At 46.0% G+C, this 24,077-nt stretch overlaps 8 non-coding genes and 1 pseudogene across 8 annotated transcripts; all 9 read right to left on the reverse strand.

Moving 5' to 3' along the window:
• Nucleotides 1–659: 659 nt before the first annotated feature.
• On the reverse strand, nucleotides 660–850 carry LOC141176676 (U2 spliceosomal RNA). Its single transcript, XR_012253341.1, has one exon. It is a non-coding gene; the product is annotated as a U2 spliceosomal RNA (small nuclear RNA).
• Nucleotides 851–1,965: 1,115 nt separating this feature from the next.
• LOC141177624 (U2 spliceosomal RNA) lies at nucleotides 1,966–2,156 on the reverse strand. The gene has a single exon (XR_012254201.1). It is a non-coding gene; the product is annotated as a U2 spliceosomal RNA (small nuclear RNA).
• A 1,115-nt stretch (nucleotides 2,157–3,271) lies between these two features.
• Nucleotides 3,272–3,468, reverse strand: LOC141177685 (U2 spliceosomal RNA). Its single transcript, XR_012254257.1, has one exon. It is a non-coding gene; the product is annotated as a U2 spliceosomal RNA (small nuclear RNA).
• A 192-nt stretch (nucleotides 3,469–3,660) lies between these two features.
• LOC141178004 (U2 spliceosomal RNA) lies at nucleotides 3,661–3,785 on the reverse strand (annotated as a pseudogene).
• A 1,115-nt stretch (nucleotides 3,786–4,900) lies between these two features.
• LOC141176677 (U2 spliceosomal RNA) lies at nucleotides 4,901–5,091 on the reverse strand. The gene has a single exon (XR_012253342.1). It is a non-coding gene; the product is annotated as a U2 spliceosomal RNA (small nuclear RNA).
• Nucleotides 5,092–6,206: 1,115 nt separating this feature from the next.
• LOC141177640 (U2 spliceosomal RNA) lies at nucleotides 6,207–6,397 on the reverse strand. The gene has a single exon (XR_012254216.1). It is a non-coding gene; the product is annotated as a U2 spliceosomal RNA (small nuclear RNA).
• A 1,115-nt stretch (nucleotides 6,398–7,512) lies between these two features.
• On the reverse strand, nucleotides 7,513–7,703 carry LOC141177625 (U2 spliceosomal RNA). The gene has a single exon (XR_012254202.1). It is a non-coding gene; the product is annotated as a U2 spliceosomal RNA (small nuclear RNA).
• Nucleotides 7,704–8,818: 1,115 nt separating this feature from the next.
• LOC141177769 (U2 spliceosomal RNA) lies at nucleotides 8,819–9,001 on the reverse strand. The gene has a single exon (XR_012254323.1). It is a non-coding gene; the product is annotated as a U2 spliceosomal RNA (small nuclear RNA).
• Nucleotides 9,002–15,205: 6,204 nt separating this feature from the next.
• Nucleotides 15,206–15,396, reverse strand: LOC141176678 (U2 spliceosomal RNA). The gene has a single exon (XR_012253343.1). It is a non-coding gene; the product is annotated as a U2 spliceosomal RNA (small nuclear RNA).
• Nucleotides 15,397–24,077: the final 8,681 nt, after the last annotated feature.

A 24,077-nucleotide genomic window follows, 5' to 3' on the forward strand; every position in this document is an offset into this window, starting at 1 on the left:
CAGGATACCTGGCTGGCTGAATGTCGCTGAGAAGCTCACAGAGACCGCCATAAGCAACAGTTTAACAGAATGCCACAGACTAATCAACCAAACTTTTTGGGTTGGGTTCTCTTTTATAGTCTGCAGGCATTAAATGAAAGAAGTCAGTGTTCCAGCAGAGGGAGACAACGTTTCAGAAAAGGCATTGTAGCAAACCAAAAAAGAAATTTTAAGCGCAGCAGAGTAACCAGCGCACATACCTGTTAGCTCAGGTGAGTTTAAAAGGCTGCTGTTGATAACAAGGGCATTTGCTAAATAGATGGTGTGTGTGCAACAATATACTGAAAGGTCAATTATATTGTGCAGCTTATCTCACCACCTGTAGTTATTTAGGTGAAAGCTCCAAAATGCTTGCCTAATATGTCTGTTTATCCAAAAGGAAGTAAAAAGGGAGAGCTAGAAAGATAGCATTGCATCACATTACATGGCAATGCAATGCACAGTTGCTGAAGTTGAACCAAAATGAGCTTGTAATCTGGCTTCTGCAACTTTGAACATGAAAAATCCAATGAGGAGAAGAAAAGCAAAGCCAAAGAGTCCATCCCAAAATCCGACAAACAAGCAAAATGAACAAAAAACATTGAATTCAATTCTTTCTGATTTTAGAAACTGCATTAAAGAAGGGGTGCACCGGTCCTGGAGATACTGCAATACCAGGTCAATGCGTGGAGTGGACAGAGCAAGCTCTTTTTCCATCTCCCTGTTCTAAAAATCCATTTAATATATGGTCCCCAGATAGGGGACGTATCAGATATTAAACTGATAAGAACAGATACTACACTTGATCTTAGCCAAAAGGCCGAGAAGCGATAACCAGAATTGGTTTCAAACTACGGAGCCACCCAAGGATCCTGAAAAGTCCATTTGTGGAGATGAGCTCCTGGACTCCCGTTAAGAAGACATGTTGTCAACCTCTAGATCCCTTACATGCCTGCACTTTTCGGCTTGCTGCTGCTGCAATCCACGCGTTTTAGATCTGCATAACTCCACCTCTTTAAACACAGCACCTTCACCCCCTGCTGTTCCCACCCGCCTCAACACCGTTGGAAGGGAGGAGAACCAATTAAGGCGGGGGGTGGGGTGGAACGAGCAGCTGTCTACCCTTAGCAGGAGGGCTCCTGATTACATACCTCTCCTGCTGCTGCTGCTGCTGGCTGTCCAGCAGCAGACTGAAGGTGGCTGCTGCTGTGCACAGGTATATAAAGGCTCAGAGCCTATTATGACACGCGCAGCCAGCGTTCCATTGCCACATTCCATCTACTGCAGGCATTATACCTGGCTGGCTGAATGTCGCTGAGAAGCTCACAGAGACCGCCATAAGCAACAGTTTAACAGAATGCCACAGACTAATCAACCAAACTTTTTGGGTTGGGTTCTCTTTTATAGTCTGCAGGCATTAAATGAAAGAAGTCAGTGTTCCAGCAGAGGGAGACAACGTTTCAGAAAAGGCATTGTAGCAAACCAAAAAATAAATTTTAAGCGCAGCAGAGTAACCAGCGCACATACCTGTTAGCTCAGGTGAGTTTAAAAGGCTGCTGTTGATAACAAGGGCATTTGCTAAATAGATGGTGTGTGTGCAACAATATACTGAAAGGTCAATTATATTGTGCAGCTTATCTCACCACCTGTAGTTATTTAGGTGAAAGCTCCAAAATGCTTGCCTAATATGTCTGTTTATCCAAAAGGAAGTAAAAAGGGAGAGCTAGAAAGATAGCATTGCATCACATTACATGGCAATGCAATGCACAGTTGCTGAAGTTGAACCAAAATGAGCTTGTAATCTGGCTTCTGCAACTTTGAACATGAAAAATCCAATGAGGAGAAGAAAAGCAAAGCCAAAGAGTCCATCCCAAAATCCGACAAACAAGCAAAATGAACAAAAAACATTGAATTCAATTCTTTCTGATTTTAGAAACTGCATTAAAGAAGGGGTGCACCGGTCCTGGAGATACTGCAATACCAGGTCAATGCGTGGAGTGGACAGAGCAAGATCTTTTTCCATCTCCCTGTTCTAAAAATCCATTTAATATATGGTCCCCAGATAGGGGACGTATCAGATATTAAACTGATAAGAACAGATACTACACTTGATCTTAGCCAAAAGGCCGAGAAGCGATAACCAGAATTGGTTTCAAACTACGGAGCCACCCAAGGATCCTGAAAAGTCCATTTGTGGAGATGAGCTCCTGGACTCCCGTTAAGAAGACATGTTGTCAACCTCTAGATCCCTTACATGCCTGCACTTTTCGGCTTGCTGCTGCTGCAATCCACGCGTTTTAGATCTGCATAACTCCACCTCTTTAAACACAGCACCTTCACCCCCTGCTGTTCCCACCCGCCTCAACACCGTTGGAAGGGAGGAGAACCAATTAAGGCGGGGGGTGGGGTGGAACGAGCAGCTGTCTACCCTTAGCAGGAGGGCTCCTGATTACATACCTCTCCTGCTGCTGCTGCTGCTGGCTGTCCAGCAGCAGACTGAAGGTGGCTGCTGCTGTGCACAGGTATATAAAGGCTCAGAGCCTATTATGACACGCGCAGCCAGCGTTCCATTGCCACATTCCATCTACTGCAGGCAGGATACCTGGCTGGCTGAATGTCGCTGAGAAGCTCACAGAGACCGCCATAAGCAACAGTTTAACAGAATGCCACAGACTAATCAACCAAACTTTTTGGGTTGGGTTCTCTTTTATAGTCTGCAGGCATTAAATGAAAGAAGTCAGTGTTCCAGCAGAGGGAGACAACGTTTCAGAAAAGGCATTGTAGCAAACCAAAAAAGAAATTTTAAGCGCAGCAGAGTAACCAGCGCACATACCTGTTAGCTCAGGTGAGTTTAAAAGGCTGCTGTTGATAACAAGGGCATTTGCTAAATAGATGGTGTGTGTGCAACAATATACTGAAAGGTCAATTATATTGTGCAGCTTATCTCACCACCTGTAGTTATTTAGGTGAAAGCTCCAAAATGCTTGCCTAATATGTCTGTTTATCCAAAAGGAAGTAAAAAGGGAGAGCTAGAAAGATAGCATTGCATCACATTACATGGCAATGCAATGCACAGTTGCTGAAGTTGAACCAAAATGAGCTTGTAATCTGGCTTCTGCAACTTTGAACATGAAAAATCCAATGAGGAGAAGAAAAGCAAAGCCAAAGAGTCCATCCCAAAATCCGACAAACAAGCAAAATGAACAAAAAACATTGAATTCAATTCTTTCTGATTTTAGAAACTGCATTAAAGAAGGGGTGCACCGGTCCTGGAGATACTGCAATACCAGGTCAATGCGTGGAGTGGACAGAGCAAGCTCTTTTTCCATCTCCCTGTTCTAAAAATCCATTTAATATATGGTCCCCAGATAGGGGACGTATCAGATATTAAACTGATAAGAACAGATTTTTTTTTTGATTGAATATATCTTTTATTAGCACAAAAAATAAGTTAACAGACAGTGTACAGTGCCGCAGCCCAGTACTCACAGAATTCTACATCATATTTACATAGCATGAGGATACGACGCACTAACTAGACACATCACACCCCTATGCTACACAAAACACTCAATCTGAAAGAAAAAGCATGTCAATCAATACAGTACGACGAACCGTGATAAGGGATGGGGATTGGGAAAAAGGGGATAGGGAGGGGAAAATCACAGGCCCGAAGCTTTATTGAAAGACAAGACACATAAGGGGAGAGGGGGAACTGATAAGAACAGATACTACACTTGATCTTAGCCAAAAGGCCGAGAAGCGATAACCAGAATTGGTTTCAAACTACGGAGCCACCCAAGGATCCTGAAAAGTCCATTTGTGGAGATGAGCTCCTGGACTCCCGTTAAGAAGACATGTTGTCAACCTCTAGATCCCTTACATGCCTGCACTTTTCGGCTTGCTGCTGCTGCAATCCACGCGTTTTAGATCTGCATAACTCCACCTCTTTAAACACAGCACCTTCACCCCCTGCTGTTCCCACCCGCCTCAACACCGTTGGAAGGGAGGAGAACCAATTAAGGCGGGGGGTGGGGTGGAACGAGCAGCTGTCTACCCTTAGCAGGAGGGCTCCTGATTACATACCTCTCCTGCTGCTGCTGCTGCTGGCTGTCCAGCAGCAGACTGAAGGTGGCTGCTGCTGTGCACAGGTATATAAAGGCTCAGAGCCTATTATGACACGCGCAGCCAGCGTTCCATTGCCACATTCCATCTACTGCAGGCAGGATACCTGGCTGGCTGAATGTCGCTGAGAAGCTCACAGAGACCGCCATAAGCAACAGTTTAACAGAATGCCACAGACTAATCAACCAAACTTTTTGGGTTGGGTTCTCTTTTATAGTCTGCAGGCATTAAATGAAAGAAGTCAGTGTTCCAGCAGAGGGAGACAACGTTTCAGAAAAGGCATTGTAGCAAACCAAAAAAGAAATTTTAAGCGCAGCAGAGTAACCAGCGCACATACCTGTTAGCTCAGGTGAGTTTAAAAGGCTGCTGTTGATAACAAGGGCATTTGCTAAATAGATGGTGTGTGTGCAACAATATACTGAAAGGTCAATTATATTGTGCAGCTTATCTCACCACCTGTAGTTATTTAGGTGAAAGCTCCAAAATGCTTGCCTAATATGTCTGTTTATCCAAAAGGAAGTAAAAAGGGAGAGCTAGAAAGATAGCATTGCATCACATTACATGGCAATGCAATGCACAGTTGCTGAAGTTGAACCAAAATGAGCTTGTAATCTGGCTTCTGCAACTTTGAACATGAAAAATCCAATGAGGAGAAGAAAAGCAAAGCCAAAGAGTCCATCCCAAAATCCGACAAACAAGCAAAATGAACAAAAAACATTGAATTCAATTCTTTCTGATTTTAGAAACTGCATTAAAGAAGGGGTGCACCGGTCCTGGAGATACTGCAATACCAGGTCAATGCGTGGAGTGGACAGAGCAAGCTCTTTTTCCATCTCCCTGTTCTAAAAATCCATTTAATATATGGTCCCCAGATAGGGGACGTATCAGATATTAAACTGATAAGAACAGATACTACACTTGATCTTAGCCAAAAGGCCGAGAAGCGATAACCAGAATTGGTTTCAAACTACGGAGCCACCCAAGGATCCTGAAAAGTCCATTTGTGGAGATGAGCTCCTGGACTCCCGTTAAGAAGACATGTTGTCAACCTCTAGATCCCTTACATGCCTGCACTTTTCGGCTTGCTGCTGCTGCAATCCACGCGTTTTAGATCTGCATAACTCCACCTCTTTAAACACAGCACCTTCACCCCCTGCTGTTCCCACCCGCCTCAACACCGTTGGAAGGGAGGAGAACCAATTAAGGCGGGGGGTGGGGTGGAACGAGCAGCTGTCTACCCTTAGCAGGAGGGCTCCTGATTACATACCTCTCCTGCTGCTGCTGCTGCTGGCTGTCCAGCAGCAGACTGAAGGTGGCTGCTGCTGTGCACAGGTATATAAAGGCTCAGAGCCTATTATGACACGCGCAGCCAGCGTTCCATTGCCACATTCCATCTACTGCAGGCAGGATACCTGGCTGGCTGAATGTCGCTGAGAAGCTCACAGAGACCGCCATAAGCAACAGTTTAACAGAATGCCACAGACTAATCAACCAAACTTTTTGGGTTGGGTTCTCTTTTATAGTCTGCAGGCATTAAATGAAAGAAGTCAGTGTTCCAGCAGAGGGAGACAACGTTTCAGAAAAGGCATTGTAGCAAACCAAAAAAGAAATTTTAAGCGCAGCAGAGTAACCAGCGCACATACCTGTTAGCTCAGGTGAGTTTAAAAGGCTGCTGTTGATAACAAGGGCATTTGCTAAATAGATGGTGTGTGTGCAACAATATACTGAAAGGTCAATTATATTGTGCAGCTTATCTCACCACCTGTAGTTATTTAGGTGAAAGCTCCAAAATGCTTGCCTAATATGTCTGTTTATCCAAAAGGAAGTAAAAAGGGAGAGCTAGAAAGATAGCATTGCATCACATTACATGGCAATGCAATGCACAGTTGCTGAAGTTGAACCAAAATGAGCTTGTAATCTGGCTTCTGCAACTTTGAACATGAAAAATCCAATGAGGAGAAGAAAAGCAAAGCCAAAGAGTCCATCCCAAAATCCGACAAACAAGCAAAATGAACAAAAAACATTGAATTCAATTCTTTCTGATTTTAGAAACTGCATTAAAGAAGGGGTGCACCGGTCCTGGAGATACTGCAATACCAGGTCAATGCGTGGAGTGGACAGAGCAAGCTCTTTTTCCATCTCCCTGTTCTAAAAATCCATTTAATATATGGTCCCCAGATAGGGGACGTATCAGATATTAAAGTGATAAGAACAGATACTACACTTGATCTTAGCCAAAAGGCCGAGAAGCGATAACCAGAATTGGTTTCAAACTACGGAGCCACCCAAGGATCCTGAAAAGTCCATTTGTGGAGATGAGCTCCTGGACTCCCGTTAAGAAGACATGTTGTCAACCTCTAGATCCCTTACATGCCTGCACTTTTCGGCTTGCTGCTGCTGCAATCCACGCGTTTTAGATCTGCATAACTCCACCTCTTTAAACACAGCACCTTCACCCCCTGCTGTTCCCACCCGCCTCAACACCGTTGGAAGGGAGGAGAACCAATTAAGGCGGGGGGTGGGGTGGAACGAGCAGCTGTCTACCCTTAGCAGGAGGGCTCCTGATTACATACCTCTCCTGCTGCTGCTGCTGCTGGCTGTCCAGCAGCAGACTGAAGGTGGCTGCTGCTGTGCACAGGTATATAAAGGCTCAGAGCCTATTATGACACGCACAGCCAGCGTTCCATTGCCACATTCCATCTACTGCAGGCAGGATACCTGGCTGGCTGAATGTCGCTGAGAAGCTCACAGAGACCGCCATAAGCAACAGTTTAACAGAATGCCACAGACTAATCAACCAAACTTTTTGGGTTGGGTTCTCTTTTATAGTCTGCAGGCATTAAATGAAAGAAGTCAGTGTTCCAGCAGAGGGAGACAACGTTTCAGAAAAGGCATTGTAGCAAACCAAAAAATAAATTTTAAGCGCAGCAGAGTAACCAGCGCACATACCTGTTAGCTCAGGTGAGTTTAAAAGGCTGCTGTTGATAACAAGGGCATTTGCTAAATAGATGGTGTGTGTGCAACAATATACTGAAAGGTCAATTATATTGTGCAGCTTATCTCACCACCTGTAGTTATTTAGGTGAAAGCTCCAAAATGCTTGCCTAATATGTCTGTTTATCCAAAAGGAAGTAAAAAGGGAGAGCTAGAAAGATAGCATTGCATCACATTACATGGCAATGCAATGCACAGTTGCTGAAGTTGAACCAAAATGAGCTTGTAATCTGGCTTCTGCAACTTTGAACATGAAAAATCCAATGAGGAGAAGAAAAGCAAAGCCAAAGAGTCCATCCCAAAATCCGACAAACAAGCAAAATGAACAAAAAACATTGAATTCAATTCTTTCTGATTTTAGAAACTGCATTAAAGAAGGGGTGCACCGGTCCTGGAGATACTGCAATACCAGGTCAATGCGTGGAGTGGACAGAGCAAGATCTTTTTCCATCTCCCTGTTCTAAAAATCCATTTAATATATGGTCCCCAGATAGGGGACGTATCAGATATTAAACTGATAAGAACAGATACTACACTTGATCTTAGCCAAAAGGCCGAGAAGCGATAACCAGAATTGGTTTCAAACTACGGAGCCACCCAAGGATCCTGAAAAGTCCATTTGTGGAGATGAGCTCCTGGACTCCCGTTAAGAAGACATGTTGTCAACCTCTAGATCCCTTACATGCCTGCACTTTTCGGCTTGCTGCTGCTGCAATCCACGCGTTTTAGATCTGCATAACTCCACCTCTTTAAACACAGCACCTTCACCCCCTGCTGTTCCCACCCGCCTCAACACCGTTGGAAGGGAGGAGAACCAATTAAGGCGGGGGGTGGGGTGGAACGAGCAGCTGTCTACCCTTAGCAGGAGGGCTCCTGATTACATACCTCTCCTGCTGCTGCTGCTGCTGGCTGTCCAGCAGCAGACTGAAGGTGGCTGCTGCTGTGCACAGGTATATAAAGGCTCAGAGCCTATTATGACACGCGCAGCCAGCGTTCCATTGCCACATTCCATCTACTGCAGGCAGGATACCTGGCTGGCTGAATGTCGCTGAGAAGCTCACAGAGACCGCCATAAGCAACAGTTTAACAGAATGCCACAGACTAATCAACCAAACTTTTTGGGTTGGGTTCTCTTTTATAGTCTGCAGGCATTAAATGAAAGAAGTCAGTGTTCCAGCAGAGGGAGACAACGTTTCAGAAAAGGCATTGTAGCAAACCAAAAAAGAAATTTTAAGCGCAGCAGAGTAACCAGCGCACATACCTGTTAGCTCAGGTGAGTTTAAAAGGCTGCTGTTGATAACAAGGGCATTTGCTAAATAGATGGTGTGTGTGCAACAATATACTGAAAGGTCAATTATATTGTGCAGCTTATCTCACCACCTGTAGTTATTTAGGTGAAAGCTCCAAAATGCTTGCCTAATATGTCTGTTTATCCAAAAGGAAGTAAAAAGGGAGAGCTAGAAAGATAGCATTGCATCACATTACATGGCAATGCAATGCACAGTTGCTGAAGTTGAACCAAAATGAGCTTGTAATCTGGCTTCTGCAACTTTGAACATGAAAAATCCAATGAGGAGAAGAAAAGCAAAGCCAAAGAGTCCATCCCAAAATCCGACAAACAAGCAAAATGAACAAAAAACATTGAATTCAATTCTTTCTGATTTTAGAAACTGCATTAAAGAAGGGGTGCACCGGTCCTGGAGATACTGCAATACCAGGTCAATGCGTGGAGTGGACAGAGCAAGCTCTTTTTCCATCTCCCTGTTCTAAAAATCCATTTAATATATGGTCCCCAGATAGGGGACGTATCAGATATTAAACTGATAAGAACAGATAAGGTTTCAACATAAATTTATTCAGATATAAAAAAGTACAAAAACACATTATTCTTATTTACAGCGTTAATAGAGCTCTTTCCACAGACATTATTAGTACAAAATAGTATTCCACATGTAAAAACACCATCTTCTATTCGCTTCGTGTTTACCCACATCTTTGACATCTTTCAAATAATAAATATACATTTCGCTAAAAACCATTCTAATACAATCATTGATGGAAATACAGTCACGTTTGAACAACAAAATATTCCTCACTTTCCACATAGCACTTTTTGCACAATTTATTATACACCAGCATATTTTGGTTTGATGTAAAGTTGGGCAATTAAAAAGTCCGTATAAAACATATTCGTGACAAAAGTCTTTCAGACCACAAACCCATTTCAAAAGCACCCCCAGTCTCCGCCAAAGTTCTTGCGCATAAAAACAGTTCCAAAACAGATGTAAAACCGTCTCATCACTTCCACACGAGTCTCTAGGACATTTTGCCCGCGCCGCCAGGCCTCTCCTGTGCTGAAAGTCTCTAGTTGGGAGGCACTGGTGGACGGACATCCAGGCAAGGTCTTTATGAATATTTGCGAGAAACTTTCCAAACACATTCCTCCAGACTCGCTTGGATCTGCTCCAGGAAAAGTTGATTACTTCAGATACTCTTTCTTCCCTTCTCAGATGAGTTATCAATTTCCTTCGGTCTTGAAGAATATCAGTATCCAAGTCTCTTAATTTATAATTTCTACATACTTTCTCTAAGATGATAAGATGCTTTGGGGGACATAATAAAACAGGCGAAGATAAGGATGGCCGTAGCCATCTCTTAAAAACATAACCACAAGTATATTTTAAAAACAGACTAAAAACACTGTTAGAATTAAGAAGCTTAAAACAGAAACAGAAGAAATTTATATACAAAAACATGCTCAAATCCGGGACATCCTTTCCACCATTTTGATGCCTTTTATACATTTCTGTGCGTTTTACTTTTTCCATCTTCGAGCCCCAAATAAATATAAACATGCAGCGAGTCAGCTTTTTGAGCATTAAGTCGGAGGGAGGGTACACAATTGCAACATATAACATCATTGGCAATAATACAGACTTAATAATTAGAACTTTCCCTTCGATTGACAAACTACGCAAATTCCAAAAGGATAGTTTCTTCACCATTTTCTCCTGGACCTCCCCCCAACTCACAACCCCGTCATTTTCTTTATTAAAAGTAATGCCCAAAATTTTAACTTTATCACACTTCATTTTGACTGCTGGTAGGTCCACTGTATCCCAGGAACCAATTGTCAAACACTCAGTTTTATTAAAATTCAACTTAAAACCTGAAGCCTGACTAAAAAAACTGGTACACCTCACCACCCTCCGGAGGGAAGCAGGATCCGTGCAGATGGCAGTAACATCGTCCATATACCCGAAGACTTTAATTTGGGCCCCCCCTCCACCCGGAACAGGGACCCCACGGATCACTTTATCTTTCCTAATTTGGCATAATAAAGGCTCCATAGCACAAATAAACAGGATCGGGGACAAAGGGCAGCCCTGCTTCACTCCGGATTCCAGCGGTATTTCACCTGTTAAGAAGCCATTAACAGAGATTTGACAATATGAATCTTTATACAAAATCTTAATTAGAGACATGATAAAATCCGGGATCGCCATCTTCTTTAAAACACTAAAAAGATACTTGTGCGATACCCTGTCGAACGCCTTCTCAATGTCCAGCGCCAACAGGGCTAAATTCTGACCACGATCCCTAGTATACCATATTGCATCTCTTATGACATTTAACACCTCCGCAATACTCCTTCCCGGTACACCACAAACTTGTTCTGGTTGTATCAACTTATCAATTATCATTTTAAGCCGGCATGCAATAAATTTGGCTAATACTTTATAATCCATGTTGAGGAGGGTGATAGGCCTCCAATTTGCAAGGTCCTCACGAGCCCCTTTCTTTTTAAAGATCAAGGACACTATTCCCCTCCTCCATCCCTTGGGCAACCGTTTACACTTAAAAACCTCCTTAAAAAGTGCTAAAAGATCATCCTTTAAAATATCCCAGAAAGTCAGATAAAATTCGACGGGGAGACCGTCTGCTCCCGGAGCTTTGCCCTTTGAAAAACTTTTAAAAATGTTAAAAAGTTCCTCTAAGCTAAAATCCCGTATTAAAAACTCCTGATCTGACTGATTCAACTTAAAAACTAGGACATTAAGAGCATCTTGTAAAAAGGAATCATCCACACTTTTCTCACTAAAAAGGAGTCGGTAAAAATCAAAAGCCACGTTCTTCATGCCCTGTATAGTGGATTCTTCACCTAAACAAGTAATCGCATCTTTCCTCTCCATTGCTTTTTTAAAAAAGAAGCGTGTACATTTTTCATCTTCTTCTAACTGCTTTACCTTTGAATTAAAAATAACCTCTCTCCCCTTCTGCTCCAAAAGTGTATGTATTTCTGCTTTTAGGCTGACAATGTCTTCCTCCACCTCCAACCCAATCTCTTTAAATTTATAAAGTGTCTGCAGCCTAGTATTTAGATTTGAGAAAAATTGTTTTTTCTGTCTTGATTTCTTCCTCCCTGCCGTGATAAAAAAAAGCCTAATTTTATTTTTAATCTTTTCCCACCAAGACAACATTTTTATATAAGGAGGCCTATGTTGTCTCCATTCCTGGTAGGCTGTACAAAAATCCGACCTTATCTGAGGATCCTCCAGCAGATGTGTCCCCAAACGCCACAGTCCTTTGTTTATTCTCTGCTCTCCTTGGTATTCTAACTGTAATTTTAACATTTTGTGATCGGAAAATAAATTAGACATTAGATCAAACATCACCGGCTTAAAATCCACAGATAAAAACATAAAATCGATCCTAGAGGCCACTCCCCGACCGGACCATGTAAATCCAGGGTCCGTCGGTGAAAGAGACCTCCAGGCATCGCATAGCTTAAAATCAGTTTGAAAATTTTTTAGCAGAAAACATGACTTATCCAACTTACGGAGAGGGTCCCCTCCTACTCGTTGTTCGCCGACACTAAGGCAGTTGAAATCCCCACCTATCAGGAGGGGAGAAGACCCAACACAAAATACAGGCAAAATTTCAAACAATTGGATGCGCTCTTGCTTGTCGGGAGGAGCATACACATTAATTATGCGAAAACTAAAATTATTAATATGCAAATGTACTAACATTGCCCTGCCTGGTGTAATCTCTGTAACAGAGGAAAACACGATGTTATTACCACGACAGAGCAAACCCACTCCAGCAGACCTATTCACATTTGAGCCGGACCACACTGACGGTCCCGACTTCCAATCCTTTTTAAGCTCGTCATAATTAATTGAGTGTTGTAGTCCACATTCCTGCAATAAACACACATCAAAGTCTAAAGTCTCTAAATATTGAAAAAGAGCAGCCCTGCGAACAGGGCTCTTTAAAGATCTCACATTCAGTGAGAGGCATTTTATGGACGGCATTAAAGTCAAGGTGGGAGGGAGTCATCCAGAATCATCTTGACCTGTTCAGGACTATGATCCAACAGTGCCTCCAAGATCCCTGACTCCGGGGAAAAGGAAATGTTCATTGGATCCGAGGCAGTGACCGGGTATCCAGCTCCTGCTCCCTGCAGCCACAAATCACCGACACCCAAGGAAACATCCGGTGAATCCGGACAGACATCCGCACGCATCTTTTTCCTGCTGGGTTCAGGTAGGTCACTAGTGCAATCTTCTCCCACTACTGCCTCATGGTCTCTCTTCTCGAGGTCGTCACCTAGGGAAAAACACACTGCGTCCTGCTGGCTCGACACTTGAATAGCATCTGGGGCCTTCGCAGCAGGGCCCACCAGTGCCAACATACTGGGGGCACCCTGCTCCAGCACACCAGAAACACACACATCTTCAGGGGCCATCGACACAGAGACACCCTCCCGAACAGAAGAGCATCCCTGCTCCGGTCCCTGGACGGACCGCCCATAGTCCCCTTTTTGCGGGGGCTTCTTCTTTGCCACCTCCACTACAGAGGGGCCAGTAGAGCTTAGCTCAGTCCTGTCAAGGGGATCCTCCCCGACGGACACTGAGGGGCGAGCTAGAGATTGTCTTCGCCAGGGACCCCCAGTTGCCTCTGCATATGTCCGTACCTTGGTTCTCTGGGGGCAACTCCGGAATACATGTCCATCCTCCCCGCACAGATTACACTGTTTCTTGTGAGGACAGTCTTTCGTCAAGTGTCCATACTGGCTGCAATTATTACAACGGGCAGCCCTCCTCTCCTGGCAAGCGTCTTGGGTATGCCCCATTGTGCCACAATTCCTACAATACAAGGGCATACCTTGATAGAAGAGGTATCCTCGGCTCTTCCCGATTGTGAAGGTGGAGGGAGGGTGCTGTGTTCCTCCGACTCCCGTTGGATCCTTCTTTAATCGTGCCAGGAACCTCCGCTTCCCACACCAAAAATTAACTGCATTTTTAATTTTTCCTAAAAAGGACACGTCATCGCAATAGCGACGCAAGAAAGTCAAAATATCCAGCACTTCCACAAAAGGGTTAGGGAAGTGAACCACAATCTGGACTTCTTCATAAACAAATAATAAGGAAAAAATCAAACCTTCCATTTCGTCCATGTGGCTATTTTCGTTCACTTTCTGGACCAGTTGTTGGCAGCACCCTTGACTCCTAAAAGTGATGGTGTAGGTACCTTTCGATTCGTTGTCCTGGAAGCAGAAGATGTCCTCTCTACTAAATCCCAGAAGTCCAAGAAGGATGATGTTGCAAACATACTGGATGTTTTTCTCACAGCGAAACTTCTCCAAAACGTCAATTCGCACTGTATTTCTCATCCGGGGTTCACCCGATGCATATGACAGCACAGCCGGCATCTCTTCCAAAAAAAGTACGCCAACTACGGAAAGAAAAAAAAGGCATATGCCTTTTTAGGGGATCACTTCCCGTTGCTCCCGGACTAAGCCTCTCTCCCTATAGCAGCAGGGGGGTGAAGTCCCTCCGAAGAGGAACGATCCCCCCAGGCCGAGAGAGAGGGTACCGGAAGCACCCAGATAGACAAAAACCAAACAGACAAGCTGTAAGATCGAAGCCAAAAGGCCGAGAAGCGATAACCAGAATTGGTTTCAAACTACGGAGCCACCCAAGGATCCTGAAAAGTCCATTTGTGGAGATGAGCTCCTGGACTCCCGTTAAGAAGACATGTTGTCAACCTCTAGATCCCTTACATGCCTGCACTTTTCGGCTTGCTGCTGCTGCAATCCACGCGTTTTAGATCTGCATAACTCCACCTCTTTAAACACAGCACCTTCACCCCCTGCTGTTCCCACCCGCCTCAACACCGTTGGAAGGGAGGAGAACCAATTAAGGCGGGGGGTGGGGTGGAACGAGCAGCTGTCTACCCTTAGCAGGAGGGCTCCTGATTACATACCTCTCCTGCTGCTGCTGCTGCTGGCTGTCCAGCAGCAGACTGAAGGTGGCTGCTGCTGTGCACAGGTATATAAAGGCTCAGAGCCTATTATGACACGCGCAGCCAGCGTTCCATTGCCACATTCCAACTACTGCAGGCAGGATACCTGGCTGGCTGAATGTCGCTGAGAAGCTCACAGAGACCGCCATAAGCAACAGTTTAACAGAATGCCACAGACTAATCAACCAAACTTTTTGGGTTGGGTTCTCTTTTATAGTCTGCAGGCATTAAATGAAAGAAGTCAGTGTTCCAGCAGAGGGAGACAACGTTTCAGAAAAGGCATTGTAGCAAACCAAAAAAGAAATTTTAAGCGCAGCAGAGTAACCAGCGCACATACCTGTTAGCTCAGGTGAGTTTAAAAGGCTGCTGTTGATAACAAGGGCATTTGCTAAATAGATGGTGTGTGTGCAACAATATACTGAAAGGTCAATTATATTGTGCAGCTTATCTCACCACCTGTAGTTATTTAGGTGAAAGCTCCAAAATGCTTGCCTAATATGTCTGTTTATCCAAAAGGAAGTAAAAAGGGAGAGCTAGAAAGATAGCATTGCATCACATTACATGGCAATGCAATGCACAGTTGCTGAAGTTGAACCAAAATGAGCTTGTAATCTGGCTTCTGCAACTTTGAACATGAAAAATCCAATGAGGAGAAGAAAAGCAAAGCCAAAGAGTCCATCCCAAAATCCGACAAACAAGCAAAATGAACAAAAAACATTGAATTCAATTCTTTCTGATTTTAGAAACTGCATTAAAGAAGGGGTGCACCGGTCCTGGAGATACTGCAATACCAGGTCAATGCGTGGAGTGGACAGAGCAAGCTCTTTTTCCATCTCCCTGTTCTAAAAATCCATTTAATATATGGTCCCCAGATAGGGGACGTATCAGATATTAAACTGATAAGAACAGATACTACACTTGATCTTAGCCAAAAGGCCGAGAAGCGATAACCAGAATTGGTTTCAAACTACGGAGCCACCCAAGGATCCTGAAAAGTCCATTTGTGGAGATGAGCTCCTGGACTCCCGTTAAGAAGACATGTTGTCAACCTCTAGATCCCTTACATGCCTGCACTTTTCGGCTTGCTGCTGCTGCAATCCATGCGTTTTAGATCTGCATAACTCCACCTCTTTAAACACAGCACCTTCACCCCCTGCTGTTCCCACCCGCCTCAACACCGTTGGAAGGGAGGAGAACCAATTAAGGCGGGGGGTGGGGTGGAACGAGCAGCTGTCTACCCTTAGCAGGAGGGCTCCTGATTACATACCTCTCCTGCTGCTGCTGCTGCTGGCTGTCCAGCAGCAGACTGAAGGTGGCTGCTGCTGTGCACAGGTATATAAAGGCTCAGAGCCTATTATGACACGCGCAGCCAGCGTTCCATTGCCACATTCCATCTACTGCAGGCAGGATACCTGGCTGGCTGAATGTCGCTGAGAAGCTCACAGAGACCGCCATAAGCAACAGTTTAACAGAATGCCACAGACTAATCAACCAAACTTTTTGGGTTGGGTTCTCTTTTATAGTCTGCAGGCATTAAATGAAAGAAGTCAGTGTTCCAGCAGAGGGAGACAACGTTTCAGAAAAGGCATTGTAGCAAACCAAAAAAGAAATTTTAAGCGCAGCAGAGTAACCAGCGCACATACCTGTTAGCTCAGGTGAGTTTAAAAGGCTGCTGTTGATAACAAGGGCATTTGCTAAATAGATGGTGTGTGTGCAACAATATACTGAAAGGTCAATTATATTGTGCAGCTTATCTCACCACCTGTAGTTATTTAGGTGAAAGCTCCAAAATGCTTGCCTAATATGTCTGTTTATCCAAAAGGAAGTAAAAAGGGAGAGCTAGAAAGATAGCATTGCATCACATTACATGGCAATGCAATGCACAGTTGCTGAAGTTGAACCAAAATGAGCTTGTAATCTGGCTTCTGCAACTTTGAACATGAAAAATCCAATGAGGAGAAGAAAAGCAAAGCCAAAGAGTCCATCCCAAAATCCGACAAACAAGCAAAATGAACAAAAAACATTGAATTCAATTCTTTCTGATTTTAGAAACTGCATTAAAGAAGGGCCTGTGGAACCTCTCTGTAAGCAAATAGCAGGTGTGGGAGGTAACACTCCCAGTCGCGACCCTGGGTTTCAACCAGCATTTTTAACATCTGTTTGAGGGTACCGTTGAATCGCTCACACAAACCATTGGTCTGTGGGTGATACGCGCTCGATACCAAATGCTGCTCCTGCATTTTCTTACATAGGGCCTCCATTAAGTGTGACATGAACTGGGTCCCCTGGTTGGTAAGCATCTCCCTGGGAAATCCTACTCGCGAAAAGATGGCCAAGAGGGCATCCGCCACCTTATCCACCCTAATTGAGGACAGGGCTACTGCCTCCGGATACCGGGTAGCATAGTCTACCACGGTAAGGATGAAACATTTTCCAGAGCTGCTGGCTATGGCCAGTGGTCCCACAATGTCCACAGCAATCCTCTGGAAAGGCTCCTCTATCACTGGCAAGGAGATCAGGGGGGCTTTGGGGGCCGGCCCTGACTTTCCCACTCTTTGACATGTGGTACAGGAGCGACAGTAGTTCACCACATCTGTCCTCATTTTGGGCCAATAAAAGTGATGAGACAGCCGGGCCTTGGTTTTGCTGACCCCCAAGTGTCCAGCGAGTAGAATTTCATGGGCGATCCGCAACAACTCATCCCTGAATTGGTAGGGGACGACCAGGTGTCTTTCCCTCAGCCACTCCTGTTGGGGTGTACAGGGAACTGTCTACCGGTACAACCTCCCTTGGTCCCAGAATACCCTCTCCTTATCCGACTCGGAGGTGGGTTCCTCAGCGAGGCTCCTTAACGTCTCCAGGCTAGCATCTGAGTGCAGAGCTGCCTGAAACTCCTGGCTGGAGGAAACCAGAAATGAGGTTAAGGCCACATCCTCACTGGGACCCTCTGGGACCGGCCCTGGGTCCATACATGATCCTGTTATTCCTCTGCTCGAGAAGGGTCCAGAAGGCAGGGCGTTACTTGCATTCTGGGCACTCTGACTGCAGGTAACAGCGGCTATATAGGCCGTCTCCCCGGGGAATAACACCGTCTCATTAGCCTGCGAGGCCATGAGAACTACTTCTCCATCATCCTCCATTACCTCAGGCACAGTGCTACGTATGGGGCAGCGACTATCAGCCAGGTCACCTTCTGTTGTGACTAGTGTTGAGCCACCCCCGTAGTGTTCGAGTTCGGTTCGGTTCGTCGAACACCCGTGTGTTCGCCGAACTGTTCGTCGAACTGTTCGTCGAACACCTTCGAACACCGTTAAAACCAATGGCAGGCAAACAAAAACACATAGAAACACATAGAAAACACCTTCAAAGGTGTCCAAAAGCTGACAAACTGCTCAGAAGACACAACTAACACATGGAAAAGTGACAAGTACATATAGTCATGCGAAAAGAAAAGAGGTGGAGGAGTAAAAGGAGGGGGAGACACAGATATAGGCATGTCATGCCCTTCTAAAATCCAAAAAGTGAGAAGCCGAGACGGCCAGTCCGCTCCTGCCCGTGCCACCTCCGTGTCGCCGGGTTTGTGCCAGAGCCGCGGTGAACCCTGACGGCCAGCCCCCCTCTCCCAATACTGGTGCCTGTCCGCTGGTGGGTCGAGAGAGCCCCCCTGTGGTGGAGGCAGCTCTAAGCTTTTTAATTTAAATTGTCCCTCTAATTTGAATGAATACACTTTAAATCCATTTACAAGGATCTATTGGAGGGCAAGTCTCATGCCAGCAGCCGCGTAATTCCAGCTCCAGTAGCGTCCACTAAAGCTGCTGCAGTTAAAAAGCTTTTATAAGGATCGAGCTCGGCTGTCCACCGCAAGGCATCCTAGTGCCAGTCCCAGCCCCTATGCCTTGGGGTGCCTCCTGATGCTCTTCACTGAGTATCCCGTGGTCCCAAAGCATTTCCTTTGAAAAAATTAAGTGTCCAAACTACAGGTGGTGTAGCTTGCTTAACAGCCGGGATAATCCGCTGACTAGCAGACACTGCTACTAGGCACAAAGTATTTCCTGGGCTAGATGCAGTTAAAAATTTGTAAGTAGATACTCTCGTTGGATGCTGAGAAAGCATTCCATAGAGTCTCCTGGCACGCCATATATGATTCTCTTAAAAAGCTTGGGGTAGGGGTCTAGGGGACCCTTTTATAGCCAAAATCACGGCCCTGTATCACAATACGTCACCTAGGCTGAAGATAAATGGAACTGTAGCACCGAGGGCTCGGTTGCTACAGACGTATTGCACCTCACCCAGAGGTGTGATATCTCACTCTCAGATAAGGATGGAGTGTGGATCAGGACCCGACACCTGCATGCATTACACCACATTGCCGTGGGGCAGGGCGACCAATATGCCCCTGAGATGGGCACGACAGTCCCTGTCCCTGGCTGGAGTGGGGGGAGGGAACACTGAGGAAGGGGAACCCTGCAGTGCAGGAGCAGGGAGGAAGCAGTTCCTGGGTGCATTGAGAAGGGAGTATAAAAGGTGGGCACCATCTTAGTTCAGTGCAGAGAAGTCTGAGCAGAAGTGGCAGGGAGCAGGGGCTCTGCATGAGCTCTGCTCCGGAGGCGGGCCTAGTAACAGAGGCCCAGGCCTGCAAGAGGGAGAAGGAAGGAAGAGGAGCGGAGAAGGCTCCAGGAACGAGGAATGAAGGGATCCCAGGGGTGCGGACGGGCGAGTCGCCACCGCACGCCCGAATCCACCTGCGTGGAGGGGTCAGGCCAAAGGGGGAGACCGGTCCCCGAACTAGTGGAGGCAGGAAAGACCCTCAGCTAGAAACCGGAGGCTCTGACATTTTATGTGGCGCAGCCCCTTGCTCCACCCGCTAGGAAGGCACCACATAGGGTCAGGGAAACTGGCGCCAAGTTTACCAAGAGGAGGCCCGAGGCAGCCGGACAGAAGTGTTGGTAAGAAAGGCCAGACAAAGGACACACAAAGGGGGTCCTGTGAAGCGCTCCAAAGTTATCTGGGAGTTGTCTGAGCCCCTCACCTGGTGAGCACAGTACGACGTGGGCAGCCGTTACCTGCAGACGTGGTCTGGATAATAAGAACTGTGAGTAAAGGCCCTGAACTGCATCACTGACTCCGTGTCGTTACTGCTGCTGCCCTGCACCATCACCCCCATCCTCCGCATACACTGCCCTGAGGCTATACTCCTACCGTGGGGAGTTATGCTACGCTCTGCTGCACCCACAACACCAGCCTTAGCGGTCTGCCCTGTAGCGGCGGTTCACTCTGACCGCAATCCACGGGTGGCGTAGTCGGACATTTAAACATCAAAACCACATAAATAGTTCCGCCACTGGTTTGACCGCCCTGAGCCACGGAACCGGATCGCCGCCACGAAGACTACAACCACCAGCATCCACCAAAAAGGGTCCGGCTCCGGGTGTCCCAAGGCCCAGGGGGTGCGTCAGAACATTTTCATCACCTTTCACAATCACCAATGGGACAAGGCAGGGATGTCCTCTGTCCCCTCTCTTATACATCCTAGTGACGGAGCACCTGCTCTCATCAATTCGCCATAACCCCAATATTAGGTGGATTGAGGTGGGAGGCACCGAGTACAAGTGCTCTCTATTTGCTGATGATGTCCTAGTATATATCACTCAATCACATATATCCATCCCTGCTGTTATGGCTGAAATAGATCACTTTGTTACATGGTAAAATTTTAAAATCAATGCAGCGAAGTCTGAGGCCCTCGATGTCTCCCTCCCTAAATCCATATAGGATTCCATCCAGTCCAACTTTCCCTTTGCCTGGCCCTCACAGGGTATCAAATACTTAGGAATTCCTATTCATAGAGACCTCTCCCATCTATGTTATCTTAATTTTGGGCCCTTTATTGAACAATTCCATACAGACCACGGTTGGCAAGTTAGAACTGTAAGATTCACTACGTGAACCACTGGTGTTTTGTGGAAAAGCACATGTACACCGCGTTCCAAATTATTATGCAAAAAGTGTTTAGGAGCGATAAGGGAAGAATTTGTTTGTTTGTCAGTTAAACTCATTGATGGTGATGTGTGTCAGGGCTCTTTATATCACTGTAAGCAATTGCAGACACCTGTGCTAATTAGTTTGGCAGGTGTGTCCAATGAAAGGCAAGACTACTTAAGAAGGCTCTCTCACATTATTAAGCAGCCTACATTTTCTGCCAAAATGGGAAAGAAAAAGGATGTGTCGGCTGCTGAGAAGCAACAAATTGTGGAGTGTTTAGGTCAAGGCATGACTACAATCAACATTGTGCGATGATCAGGATGAAGTGTCTTGGCAATCAAGAAGTATGTAGCTGATTCACAGTACACACGTGTGCGTGCTGATAAGGGCAAATTGAGGACTCTTTCCTACAGGCAATTACGTCAGGTTGAAAGAGCAGCGGCAAAAAAGCCTTGTCATAGCAGCAGACAAGTTTTTGAAGCTGCTTGTGCCTCCAACGTCCCCCGAACAACAAGATGCAGGGTCCTTCAGAGGTTTGCAGCTGTGCATACGCCATCCTGTCGACCTCCTCTATCCACTTCACACAAGCAGAAACGGCTCCAGTGGGCCAAACATTACATGAAGACTGATTTCAAAACTGTTTTGTTCACGGATGAGTGCCGTGCAGCGCTCGATGGTCCAGATGAATGGAGTGGAGGATGGCTGGTTGATGGACACCCCACGCAAACACGGCTACAGCGCCAACAAGGAGGAGGTGGAGTAATGTTTTGGGCTGGAATCATGGGGAGAGAGATTGTCGGCCCCTTTAGGATCCCTGAAGGCGCTAAAGATGAACTCCATAATGTATGTGGATTTTCTCAAACAGCACTTCCTGCCATGGTTCAAGAAGAAGAACCGTGTATTTCACAGCAAGATCATTTTTCTGCATGATAATGCACCATCTCATGCTGCACATAAAACATCTGCATCTCTGGCTGATATGGGCATAAAAGGGGACAAACTTATGGTGTGACCCCCATGCTCCCCTGACCTCTACCCCATTCAGAACCTTTGGAGCATCATTAAAAGGAGTGTCTATGATGGCGGGAGGCAGTTCACATCTAAGCAACAGCTCTGGGAGGGTATTCTGTCCTCATGCAAAACAATTGAAGCAGAAACCATCCAAAACCTGACAAATTCAATGGACGAGAGAGTTCAGAAGCTCCTTTCGAACAAGGGGTCCTATGTGAAAATGTAACATCACCTAGAATAAAGTTTTGAGTTGAAAACTGTTTGATTTCAGTTTCTAACAACCTGCTAATGCTTATAATTTCAAAAATGACCATTTTTTTGGTCTTTATTAAAATGAAAAGGTTGATCGAAAAGTTTGGGGGATCTAAGAGTGTGGCAACCCAGTAGTCATGATTACTTCGAATTCTGACAATATGAGGGTCATGCTGCAGGTAGTGCAGCAAGAAGGCACTTATGTGTCTTGCGCATCTCGGAGCCCCAAAATTATTTTCCGGGCTAGATGCAGCTAAAAATTATTTTTAATTTTAAATCTGGTGAAGCTTATTATAGATGGCCTAATAGGATCAGTGCTGCACACTGCTACAAAGCCCAAATTATTTTCCAGTCAAGATACAGATAAACATGATTAGTAATTTGAAAGCTTAAAACCGTTGGTAGGGTGATTTTAACCAATCATCAAGCTTTTGCTCTCCCCAGGATGACACAGGGGTAGAAAAGTCGTTTCGGATCCATGATTTGTTCATCTTTATGAACGTGAGTCTGTCTACATTATCAGTGGAGAGCCGCGTGCGCTTATCTGTCAGCACACCACCAGCAGCGCTGAACACACGTTCAGACAGAACGCTGGCTGCGGGGCATGACAAGATCTCCAAGGCGTAAGTGGCTAGCTCCGGCCATTTATCCAGATTGGAAGCCCAAAAAGAGCAAGGGTCCAGTGACACAGTCGTGGCTTCAATGTTTACTTGGAGATACTCCTGTACCATCGTCTCTAGGCGTTGACTATGTGTCAGACTTCTTGTCTCCTGTGGCCTTGCAAAGGATGGGCTAAAAAAGTGGTGAAATGATTCCGCAAAATTGATGTTACCAGCAGATACTGTGGTTCTGTTACGGTTTGAGTGCTGAACACTTGACGGTCCCACGGTTGGCAAGTTGGAACTGTGAGATTCACTACGTGCACCACTGGTATTTTGTGGAAAAGCACATGTAAGATTCTGCAACAGTCTCTGCTGATACTCCTGCATGCGTGCATCCCTTTCTATGGCAGGAATAATTTCTGCAAATTTACTTTTGTACCGGGGATCTAACAGTGTGGCAACCCAGTAGTCAGGATTATTTCTAATTCTCACAATTCGAGGGTCATGTTGCAGGTAGTGCAGCAAGAAGGCACTCATGTGTGTTGCGCATCCAGGAGCACCAAGTCCCTGTTGTGTTGGTGGCGAGGTAACAATCATGCTTCCTTCCTCTGTCCTCTCCCCCCAACCTCGCACAACAGAAATGTGATCAAGGTCTCCCTCATCTGATGAGTCTTCCATCAGTTCGTCCTCCACTTCTTCCTGGGCTCCTGCACCTTCCTCACTAGTTTGGCTGCTACCATGCGCCCTGGTAAAATCATCTCCCCCACCCTCACATGCCTGCCGCCTTGGTGCTGCCGACCGTCTGGACCTTGCAGATGTTAGCCCTTCCGCATACAACTCCTCCTCCTCTACTTCCTCCACCTCCTCTTGTGCCACCACCTGACTCCGAATTCTGTTTAACATGTGCTCCAGCATGTAAATCACCGGAATAGTCATGCTGATAATGGCATCGTCAGCACTAAACATCTTCGTCGCCATTTCAAAACTGTGCAGAAGGGTGCATAGGTCCCTGATCTGAGACCACTCCTCCAGCGTGATTTGCCCCACCTCTGAATCTCGTTGGCCCAGGCTATACGTCAGAACGTATTGCACCAGGGCTTGTCGGTGCTGCCACAGTCGCTGCAACATGTGCAGAGTTGAATTCCACCGGGTAGGCACATCGCATTTTAGCCGGTGAAGTGGCAGGCCCAACGACTTCTGTAGAGATGTAAGTCGCTGAGCTGCGGGATGTGAACGGCGGAAGTGAGCACACAGCGACCGTGCCCTCTGCAGAAGGCCATCTAGTCTGGGATAGTGGGCTAAAAATTGCTGGACAACCAGGTTCAACACGTGAGCCATACAAGGCACGTGTGTGACATTGCCCCGGCGAAGGGCCGCACCCAGGTTTGCAGCATTGTCGCACACGGCCTTCCCTGGTTTCAGGTCCAGTGGAGACAACCATTCATGAAATTGGTTCTCCAGAGCTGACCACAACTCCTCAGCTGTGTGACTCACATTTCCCAGACATTTCAATGTAAAAACGTTGAGCCCTACTGCCAGCATAGTAAGGAGGTGTGCAGGATCCCTTCTGCGCAGTTAGAAAGCTTGTGGCATGACCAGACAGGCTTTGGGTGCAGGTGGAAGACCGAGAGGAGGTTGAGGAGGCAGAAGCAGTGGAGGAACTTTGACATAAAGAGGATTGACGCACAACTCGTGGGGACGGCAAGACTTGGACAGCAGCCCCTTGTCCTGCTATCACCATAGTTACCCAGTGCCCAGTCAGCGACATGTAACGCCCCTGTC

This window comes from Phyllobates terribilis, unplaced genomic scaffold (assembly GCF_046119375.1).
Source record: "Phyllobates terribilis strain yellow unplaced genomic scaffold, ASM4611937v1 Scaffold_27__1_contigs__length_16484149, whole genome shotgun sequence".
In the NCBI taxonomy this organism is placed as follows: Eukaryota; Metazoa; Chordata; class Amphibia; order Anura; family Dendrobatidae; genus Phyllobates; species Phyllobates terribilis.